This window comes from Amblyraja radiata, chromosome 21, assembly GCF_010909765.2.
Source record: "Amblyraja radiata isolate CabotCenter1 chromosome 21, sAmbRad1.1.pri, whole genome shotgun sequence".
Lineage (NCBI taxonomy): Eukaryota > Metazoa > Chordata > Chondrichthyes > Rajiformes > Rajidae > Amblyraja > Amblyraja radiata.
Window position 1 is genome coordinate 7,632,347 of NC_045976.1, and position 11,115 is coordinate 7,643,461.

Here is an 11,115-nt window from a genome sequence, read left to right on the forward strand (position 1 = left end):
TAATACACAGCTAAATACCAAGTTCAGTACTATTTTTAACGTCCCTGCTACTAAGATGGAGTTGATACTATTCATTACAGTGAAAAGGGCTGGATAAAAGACTGCCTTATTCTGTACATAATAAAGAGTCGTTATTGTTCTTTAATGATTCTTTATTATTTACAGAACAAATAATCAACCAATTAAGAACACAAGAACTACAAGGATAGGATAAATTTAGAGGGATATGGGCCAAACGCAGGTAGGTGGGTATAGTGTAGATGGGGCATGTTGGTCGGTGTGGGCAAGTTAGGCCGAAGGGCCTGTTTCCATGCTGTGGGATTCTCTATGGCTTTGTATGAAAAAGCAAACACTTGCAGATGGAGGCAACCCGAAACAAAAACTGGAAGAAATACCCAACGCACCAGGCAGTGTCTGTGGAATGAGAAGCACAGTCGACACTTCAGGTCGAAGATCCACCAATTAATAAGACTATGGCCGATCTAATCCTCAACCCTAGAAATCTTTGCAGTCCAAAAATTATAAATATCTTCAATGATTCTACCTCCGCAGAGTTAAAGAATAATTGCACTCTGAATTAAATTCCTCTTCACCTCAGTATTAATGTGTCCTGATCTAAAGCAGACTCAGCAATGATTGAATGGCGGAGAAGACTTGATGGGCCGAATGGCCTAATTCTGCTCCTATAACTTATGAGCTCCACCAGCTACAGAGAACCAGCTAGATGGAATCTACCACAATGCTCCTCAGAAAGTTTCAATAAGATCGCCTCTCGTTCTTCCAGAAACTCCATCTTACAGGAGGCGCTGCCTCAAAAAGGCAGCCAGCATCATCAGAGAACCACACCACACCACACTCTCATTTTACTCCTGCCATCGGGAAGGAGACATGGTAGCCCAAAATCTGTGACGTCCTGGTTCGGGAACAGCTTCTTCCCTAAAGACATCAGACTGTTAAACAGAAGGTGGACACAAAGTGCTGGTGTAACTCAGAGGGTCAGGCAGCATCTTTGGAGAATATGGATAGGTGATGCTTCCTGTCAGGAACCTTCTTCTGAAGAAAAGTCCCGCCCGACTGCTCCAGTACATCGAGTGCGCTAAACGCCCGGACTTTGAATAAAGGCGCCAAAAAGAGACCAGAGGAAGTCAGCGGAACCATCTAGGCTACACCATTACATCAATGACCCCATGGACGTCCCTGGCCAGGACCTGCCCCGAAAGCAGTGGACAACCCTCAACCGCTCGAGGACAGGCATCAGACGCTATGGAGTAGCGATGAAGAGGTGGGGCCTCGTGGACAGCGCTTCCTGCGAGTGTGGGGACCCAACACAGACAGTAGAGCACATCATCACCAGTCGCCCTAAACACCGGCCACCGAATGGTGAACGATGTCTGGTTGACCTGGACGATGACACGTTGGCCTGGCTCGCCTCAACGGAGCTGCAAGTCTAAAAGACATACGACAGAAGAAGAAGAAGGCGCCAATAAATGGCGGCATCCACATGTGCAATATCGGCAAAAAGATCTCCACTGTTGCAGTTGCACATGTGACAAGTAAAGCTTCACTGAACCAAAACTCGAGGAGATGGGGAATGATTTGCAGGGAACCCGAGGGGCAAATGTTTCCGCGTGGAGCTTGGCGAAGGTACGTGGAGCGATCTGCCAGGGTGAAGCAATTGAGGCGGGTACAGTTGCAGTATTTACAGGACATTTGGACAAGTAGGAAAGGTTTAAAGTCATATGGCCTGTATGCAGGCAAATACAATTAGTTAGAAAGGGGATTTTATCTGGCATGGACGTTGGGCCAAATCTATGAATCTTAACTCCTAGAGATGATTTCCGAGGAAACTAGACAATTAAGCTAGTTAATGAAAAATTACCCTGATAGCCCCCTCCTCATCTTTAGTCAGTTAACCATAGTTGAGTAATAATTACAGAGCAACAGTTTAGTTTATTGTCATGTGTGTTGAGGTACAGTAAAAAGCTTTAATAATAACCGTCACATCATTAACTCTTAAAATATAGCACAGTACAGCCTTCCGGTAGCACTCCCTACACAGGAGGGGCTATTTACAGAAGACAATTAACCTTCACCCGCACGTCTTTGGGATGTGGGAAGATACCGGAGCACCCGGGGTCAAACACACAAGTTGGTAGGGAGAACATGCAAACTCCGCACAGACAGCACCCGAGGGCAGGATGGAACCTGGGTCTCTGGCGCAGTGAGGCAGCGCCAGATTTCTATGCTGTGTGATTGCACATTGTGGACCGAAGGTAGACAAAAATGCCGGAGAAACTCAGCGGGTGAGGCAGCATCTATGGAGCAAAGGAAATAGGCAACGTTTCGGGTCAAGACCCTTCTTCAGACTGATATGGACCGAAGGGCCTGTTTCTGTACAGCATGGCTATTTTCCCCAAGCTAACCTCCCAGGCAGGGGGTGGGTGGGAAAGGGGGTCTCTCTAGTGGTCTTATGTTCTACACAAAGTGACTGCCACGTTAACTGTTGCGCAAGCGACCTCAATGAAGAAGGGTCTCGACCCGAAACATCACCCATTCCTTCTCTCCAGAGATGCTGCCTGTCCCGCTGAGTTACTCCAGCTTTTTGGGTCTGCAATCTAGAAAGGCGCTACAAGAATGCAACTTCCACACTCCAATAACCCCACAGATACTATCAGGTTCAACCTCCCCTCCCCAAATCCCAACCCTGGTAGTAAAAGTATTTCATCCGCATTAGCTTTGGAAGTAAGCGTTTTCCCCCCCCCCCCCCCCCCATCCAAGTCCTGCCACTCACCTACCCTGTAGTCCAGCAGCGGGCAAGAGTCCAGAGTGTTGTATTGTCATATGTCCCAGATAGAACAATGACATTCTTACTTGCAGCAACACAACATGTAAACATAGTACACCGTAAACAAAATGATAAACGAGAAAAAAATGCAGTGTTTGTGTATATTCATAAACACACATATATATATACACACACATATGTTCACACATATACTCACATATATACGCACACATACACATGTGATGTATGTATATGCGTGTGTTGAATGTATGTCTGCTGTATACGTATGCGTGTAGTGTGCTGTATGTGTGTGCTGTGTAAAGTGTGTGTATGTGTGTGCTGTGTAAGTGTGTGTATGTGTGTGCAAGTGTGTGTATATGTGTGCTGTATGTGTGTATATGTGTGCTGTATGTGTGTATATGTGTGCTGTATGATACAGCACACATATACACTCTTACACAGCACACACATACAGCACACTACACGCATACATATATACGTATACAGCAGACATACATTCAACACACGCATATGCATATACATACAGCGCACATACATACCGCACAAACACATACATACACATGAAAACACTTAGAGCGGGCGGAGCTGGAGCTGGAGCCGTGCAAACGCTCAGTAAACTTGCATCCAACTTACCGTCTGCATGGGGAGGGGTGTGAGCCGGTGGGCCGTGTGTGGGGGTCGGGTCGGGGTGTGCTCCAAGCCGCTCCTGTCTCTCTGCAGATGAGGGAGAGCACGGCCTCAACTCCTAGTCCCGCTGCCCCGGGGCTGGGGCTGTAGCTACTCGGCCGGCAGGCAGGCAGGCGCCACAACTCTCTCTCTGTGCCTCTGTATATGTGTGTGTGTGTGTGTGCAACACCACAGCAAGCTCAGAGCCGGACAGCCCACCAGCCTGGCCCTCCCCTCCCAGTAAGCATGCCGGGATCCCTTAAAGAGCTCCAGCACCGCCAGCCCAGCACACCAAAGATCCTATAGCACACTGCGCCCCCCCCCCCCCTGTCTGGGACACTGCATCTGTGCACCCCTCCACCCTGGGACATCTGTGCACCCCTCGGGTGCTGCATTTCACCACCCCGGAGTAGTGCATGCACTCTGGGGCGTTGCATCTTCCCCCGGGAGAGTGGGCGCTGCTGCTGCGTGGAGTTGCATTCCCACCCCCCTCGGGAGACTCCCTGGGAGTTGCATCTCCCCCCTGGAACAGTGCATGCATTAACCCCGCGGGGGTTGCATCTCCCCCCTGTTACAGTGCATGCATTAACCCCGCGGGAGTTGCATCTCCCCCCTGTTACAGTGCATGCATTAACCCCGCGGGAGCGGATATCTCCCTTGGACAGTGTGCACATTCCGGGACGTTGTGTGCATCCTCCGACAGCTGCACCCCCCCCCCCCCCCCCGCGCGGTAAGTGCGTGCACCGTGCAGAAGTTGCGTCTCCCCTCGGGGCAGCTTGTTCATGCACATGTACAGCACATACACGACACTCCCCGAGATCTGCAACTCTCCCCGGCCGGGACGGTGTGTGCGAGTGACCCCCCCCCCCCGCCGAGTGATGCATCCGCATCCTGGGACAGTGTTTGTACCACGGGGACTCTATGGAGCTGCATCTTCCCCGGGAGACGTGGGAGATCTGCATGCATCTGGAGTTACAGAATGTGTACCCTCCCCGGGAGTTGCATCTGCCACCGGGACGCAGTGTGTGCATGATACATACATCATGTGCACCCTCCCCGAGATCTGCAACTCTCCCCGGTATGGGAAGGGGGGGATGCATCTCCCCATCCCATCCCGAGACAGTGTTTATGCCTCTGGGGCAATGTGTTGTCTCGGGGGCTAACTGGAGCTGGTTGTGCACCCTCCGTGAATTGCATCTCTCCCCCCCACCCCCACCCCCGGATAGTAGATGCAGCCTCCCCGTGATCTGCAGGTATCCCAGGGAGAGTGTGCATAGCCGAGAGTTGTATGCAGAAACCTCGACCCTTTCGTGAGTTGCATCTCCCCCCGGGAGAGTGTGTGCACCCACTGCGGGAATTGCATGCAGACCCCCTCCACTCTTTGCTGTGGACCTCCAAAGAGTGTGTGCACAGGAATCTGTTCCTCGGGACAGGGTGCCCACCCCTTGGAGGAGGGGGGTTGGTCGGGCAGATTGCAGCAACCCCTCTGTACACCAAAGATACTAGTATCTTTGATGTACACGGCTGGGGGGGGGGGGGGGGGGGGGGGGACCGGGGGGGACCCCACTCCAGTAATCCTGCCCTACCGCCGCTGCTCCTCAAACCAAAGATACTCCACTAGTACTCCTCTAGGACCACAAGCGTTTCTTGATGTCCTCTGAGGGAGCGCTGTATACTGTATGTATGTATTTATGGTATGTATTGTTAGATCTATGCACCACTGTATGTAGCACGTTAGTACCTTCACTGATGTAAAGCACTGGTCAACGAGAGTTGTTTTTAAATGTGCTATAGAATTAAAATTGACTTGACTTGTATCTTTGCCTCAAACGCTGGTTTGTGGTGACCTGTTATTCTGCAAGGGCATGGTACCCGCTGTGACCCTGGCTGCACAGCTCACAAACCGGCCACACACACACTGACAGACAGCCACCACTGGCCGGAGCATGCAGATAGAGCAGATTCACAATCTGCAATCACACACACACTGCTTAGAAACAAACAGAGACAGCACTCATCTCACAGAGTCAGAAACACAGAGATATTAAACAGCCACACACACACACACACATCAAACACATATCACAGGTCTCGAGCCCAAACGTCACCCACTCCTCTCCAGAGATGCTGCCTGTCCCGCTGAGTTACTCCAACATTTTGTGTCTAGCTGCAGTTTAAACCAGCATCTGTAGTTCCTTCCTACCATGTATCGCATGCAGGCATGTCACTGATATATCTCTCACTTCTCTGTCCTAGGTCTCCTCCACTGTCAGAGTGAGGCCATTCGGCCCATCAAGTCTACTCCGCCATTGAATCATGGCTGATCTATCCCTCCTAACTCCATTCTCCTTCCCCTCCCCATAACTCCTGACACCTGTACTAATCAAGAATCTGTCTATCTCTGCCTTAAAAAGATCATTGTGTGGCGGACAGGAGAGCCCTTCAAAGGGTCATCAACACCGCACAAAAAATCACTGGCTGCCCACTGCCTTCCTTGAAGGACATCTTCAGCTCTCACTGCCTTGGCAGGGCAGCCAACATCCTGAAGGACCCTTCCCACCCTGGACACAAACTGTTCCACCTGCTGCCCTCTGGCAGACGGTACAGGTCTTTCAAAACTCGCACAAACAGACTCGGAGACAGCTTCTACCCCATAGCCATACGTGAACTTAACAATGCAAAATAAGAAATAACACTCACATTCAACTGAATAGTCCTACCTCAGCTGCTATTGTTATTTATCTGTAATTTTTTTTTTTATATGTATATATTTTTACCTTTTCTTATATATTTAAAATTGCTCTTGTGAATCGCACCGTGGGATTGACTTTTAAATGTCGTTGTACCATGTGCAATGACAATAAAGAGATTCATTAAATTCATTAAATGACCATCAGTGCTGGCTCTGATTTGATCTGTACTTTTTCATTCCTCAAGTATCCCTTTCCCCTTTCAGTCTGAAGAAGTGTCCAAGCCCGAAACATCACCCAGAGATGCTGCCAGTTCAATTGAGTTACCCCAGCAAGGAACAGCAGATGCTGATTTACCCGCTGAGTTACATCCTACACTTTATGTTTGTTTTCCTGCATTCTCTCTGTATAATACCTGAGAGGATTCATAAGATCATATGACATAGGAATACTATATTTCCATGAATGGATAAACATGTCTTCTATATAGACATAAAAACACAAATATATATTCATAATCACACATGAATTTCATATTGAAGGATTTGTGCCGCAAACAGCCTTAAAGTGCACATATATATATGGCGTACACAATCTCTTGTTCATAAACACAAACAAACTGGAAATATATAAATATTTGCAACCACGGTCTACAGACAGACAGGAACATGAGTTGATCACATGTTCAGGAAGGAACTGCAGATGCTGGAAAATCGAAGGTAGACAAAATTGCTGGAGAAACTCAGCGGGTGCGGCAGCATCTATGTAGTGAAGGAAATAGGCAACGTTTCGGGCCGAAACCCTTCTTCAGACGCCTTGATCACATGCCATGCATGTATGCATTGCCATACTGTGCATGCATGAATATCCAAACAGGAGCACGCCACACACATTTAAACACATCAATCGCTACATAGTTATGCCACGCATGCATGGATACACAGGCAGTCAAATTGTATAAAAACACACAGGTTAAAGTAGAAACAAGGAACTGCACGTGCTGTTTTACACCTATTTCCATGCTGTATCTCTGAAGTATAACGTCTAAAGATTTTGCAACGAGCGAGATTTTGCTCAAAAGTGACCCACAGACGTGACTTCCCCTGAGATAAATCAATCTTGGCTCACGATGTGTAGCTAATAAAATCTCCACACAGTGCAGTTCCTGAGCCATTTCATTCAATGGATGCTGTGTATACGTTGCTGTATTAGTATCGCCTCGTGATTCATACACCGTCGGATCTCATCCACTCAACACTTTGTTCTTGCTTGTCATTTATCGATCTTGCTGCTTGTGTGGATGGCATTGCAATTTTAAAAAGATATATAGAGTCTTACAGCGTGGAGACAGGCCCTTGGCCCAACTTGCCCACACCGGCCAACAGGCCTCATCTACACTTAATCCCACCTGCCTGGGTTTGGCCCATATCCCTTTAAAGGGGCGGCACGGTGGCGCAGAGGTTGCTGCCTTACAGCGCTTACAGCGCCGGAGACCCGGGTTCGATCCTGACTACGGGTGCTGTCTTGTCTGTATGGAGTTTGAACGTTCTCCCCGTGACCTGCGTGGGTTTACTCCGAGATCTTCGGCTTCCTCCCACACTCCCAAGATGTACAGGTAAGTGGGTAAATTGGATTGGTAAATGTAAAAATTGTCCCCAGTGTGTGTAGGATAGTGGCAATGTGCGGGCATCGCTGGTCGGCGCAGGCTCAGTGGACCGAAGGGCCTGTTTCCGCGCTGCATTTCTAAACTAAACCTGTCCTTTCCATGTACCTGTCTAACTGTTTCTTAAACATTGGGATAGTCCCTGCCTCAACCACCTCCTCTGGCAGCTCGTTCCATACACCCACCACCCTTTATGTGAAAAAAACACATCGCTTATTTTTTTTGTTGACTCACCATTTTTCACTCGGGCCTCCTGATTTCAATGGGCAGTTCACGCCAAGTTTAGTACAATTGTAAGTTATCCGTAAATATCTTTGTGGGTGTTATCGAGAGACGTGGCCGTATAAATTAAATAGGCCAAGTAGAGGCGGCACGGTGGCGCAGCGGTAGAGTTGCTGCCTCACAGCGCCAGAGACCCAGGTTCGATCCTGACTACGGGTGCTGTCTGTACGGAGTTTGTACGTTCTCCCCGTGACCTGCGTGGGTTTTGTCCGACGTCTACATTTTCCTTCCACACTCCAAAGACGTACAGGTTTGTTGATTAATTGGCTTGGTATAATTGAAAATGACCCCTAGTGTGTGTAGGATAGTGTTAATGTGCGGGGATTGCTGGGTCGAATGGTCTGTTTCCGTGCTGGTATCTCTGAACTAAACTAAAACTAAAACTAAAGATCAGACACAGTGATGATCGAGTTGTTTACGACAGGGAAGCAAAAGGTCAAGAGACTGGGGAAAGACAAATGGTGTAGTAGCGGTATTTACTTCTGCAGGGAGTATAATCTGACAGGATGAAAAGAGTATAGATGCAGTGGGGAGAAAAAGAGCTAAACTTTGCAACCAGCGCGACGTTTATGTTTGCGTTTGAGTTTTGTTTGTTGTCACGTGCACTGAGGTACAGCGAAAAGCTTTTAATTTGGCGATACAGCACAGAAGCATGCACTTGGGCCCACCGAGTCAACGCCGCCCGGTGATCCCGGCACACTAACACCATCCCACACGCACTTGGAACAATTGACCATTTTACCAATGCCAATCCACCTTTGGAGTGCGGGAGGAAAGTGGAACTCTCGGAGAAAACCCACGCAGTTTATAGGGAGAACGTATAAACTCCGCAGTCAGGAGTGAAACTCGGCGTCTGGCGTTGTAAGGCAGCAACTCTACCGCTGCGCTAACATGCCACCCAGTTTTGTTGCACTCTAACCAGTCAGCGGAAAGACAACACATGATTACAATCGAGCCGTCCACAGTGTACAGATACAGGATAAAGGGAATAACGTTTAGTTCAATAGAAAAGTCCGATGAAAAGATAGTCCGAGGGTCTCCATTGAGGGAGAGTAGTTCAGGACCGCTCTCTGGGTGTGGTAGGTAGGATAGTTCAGTTGCCTGATAACAGCTGGGAAGAAACTGTTCCTGACAATGATGATGATAAAATGAATTTGCATTTTGCATACAAAGTACGTGATAGAGTCGCCACAAAGTTGCGGACAAAGTTCCAGAAAGTACTCATCACTTCTTCTTCCTCCTTTGGACACAAAGTGCTGGAGTAACTCAGCGGGGTCAGGCAGCATCTCTGGAGAAAATGGTCCTGACCTGAAATGTTACCTCTCCAGGGATGCTGCCTGACGCCGCTGAGTTACTCCAGCACTTTGTGTCCTTTTTTTGTAAACCAACACTTCACGTTCCTTGTTTCTACCGCCCTTTAAAATGGCCCCACTCATGTGAAAGCTATGCCCTCTAGTCTGTGTCATTACCACCCTGGCACTAAAAAGATTCTGACTGTCTACCCTATCATAATTTTATATACTTCTATCAAGTCTCCCGTCAAACATCCACAGAAGGCTGTGGAAGCCAATGGATATTTTAAAGGCAGAGATAGATATTCTTGATTAGTACGGGTGTCAGGGGTTATGGGCAGAAGGCAGGAGAATGGGGTTTGGAGGGAGAGATAGATCAGCCATGATTGAATGGCGGAGGAGGCATGATGGGCCGAATGGGCTAATCCTGCTCCTATCACTTATTAATTTACTAACCTCTGGCGTTCCAGAGAAAACAATCCGAGTCATGATTTAAAAGCCACATGAAATGTATTCTTTGTCTTTTCCCATTATTTATTCCTTTGCCCGACAGTGGAGTGCTGGCCGCTTGCATCCCGTGTTGATGAGAGGAGTGCCAATTTAACATGCACCCACGTATGGAGGCCAGATCCAATTTACTGAAGCCCACACACGGCACTCTGAGTAATAGCCATCAGTCAGCCCGTGCCTGTTTGAGTGACTGTTCCCCTGCAGCCTTCCGTTTAAGCAGGCCTCTGCTTATTTACCTCCTGGTCTCATTAGTGTGAGGGCGCCTTCATCAAATGAAATTATAGGCTGTAACGAGTTTTGGGCTCAGCCGCTGTTGCAAGCTCTAAGTGCATGCAGTGCGTGGACATCAGTTGACCTCTTTCCCTGCTGAAACTTTCGTCGATTCACTCCCTCCCCTCCTACTGTGCATCGCTTGATGCATTGATATCCTGCAGTGAGCTGCCTCCTGCAAACGGCACTGGCCCTTTAGTCATTACGCTTTAGAGTGTCTCTCTGTGTCTGTGTGTGTCTGCCTGTTTGTCTGGCTGCGTTACAGCACACAAACAAGCCCTTCAGCCCACGGAGTCTGCACCGACCAGCAATCCCCGCACACTAACACTATCCTACACACACCAGGGACAATTTACAATATTTTTTACCGAAGCCAATCAAACTACAAACCTGCACGTCTTTGGGATGTGGGAGGAAACCGGAGCATCCGGAGAAAACCCTGCCAGGTCACGGGGAGAACGAGCAAACTCCGCACAGATAGCACCCGTGGTCAGGATCGAAGCCGGGTCTCTGGCGCTGTGAGGCAGCAGCTCTACCACCGTGCCGCACAATCAATGAGTTTCCAGCTGCCTGGAACACGGATGCTCAGGGTAACATCGTGCTTCAGTCTGATGCAGGCAGCCTTGCTGTGGATAGTTATACTGGCAAGCTGCAGAAGTTAGATGCCTGTGGTAGTCTGACTTTATCCTGGCCCCTGCCCCAAATCCTTCTGTTTATCTTCATACGAAATCTCCTCCCCCCCAGCTATCAGGCTTCTGTACGGTCCTTTTTATTTATTTATTTATTTATTCATTCGTGTGTGTGTGTGTGTATATATTTATATTATGGTATATGGACACACTGATCTGTTTTGTAGTAAATGCCTACTATGTTCTGTGTGCTGAAGCAAAGCAAGAATTTCATTGTCCTATCAGGGACACATGACAATAAACTCAC

At 48.5% G+C, this 11,115-nt stretch overlaps 1 protein-coding gene across 2 annotated transcripts in view; it reads right to left on the minus strand.

The window, feature by feature from the left end:
• rassf8 (Ras association domain family member 8) overlaps window positions 1-3,661 on the minus strand; it is a 74,304-nt gene extending 70,643 nt beyond the window's left edge. For both annotated transcript variants that reach the window (XM_033039437.1, XM_033039438.1), the window contains exon 1: window positions 3,440-3,661. The gene's annotated coding sequence lies outside the window, so the exon portion shown is untranslated. The remainder of the gene's footprint in view (window positions 1-3,439) is intronic.
• Window positions 3,662-11,115: the final 7,454 nt, after the last annotated feature.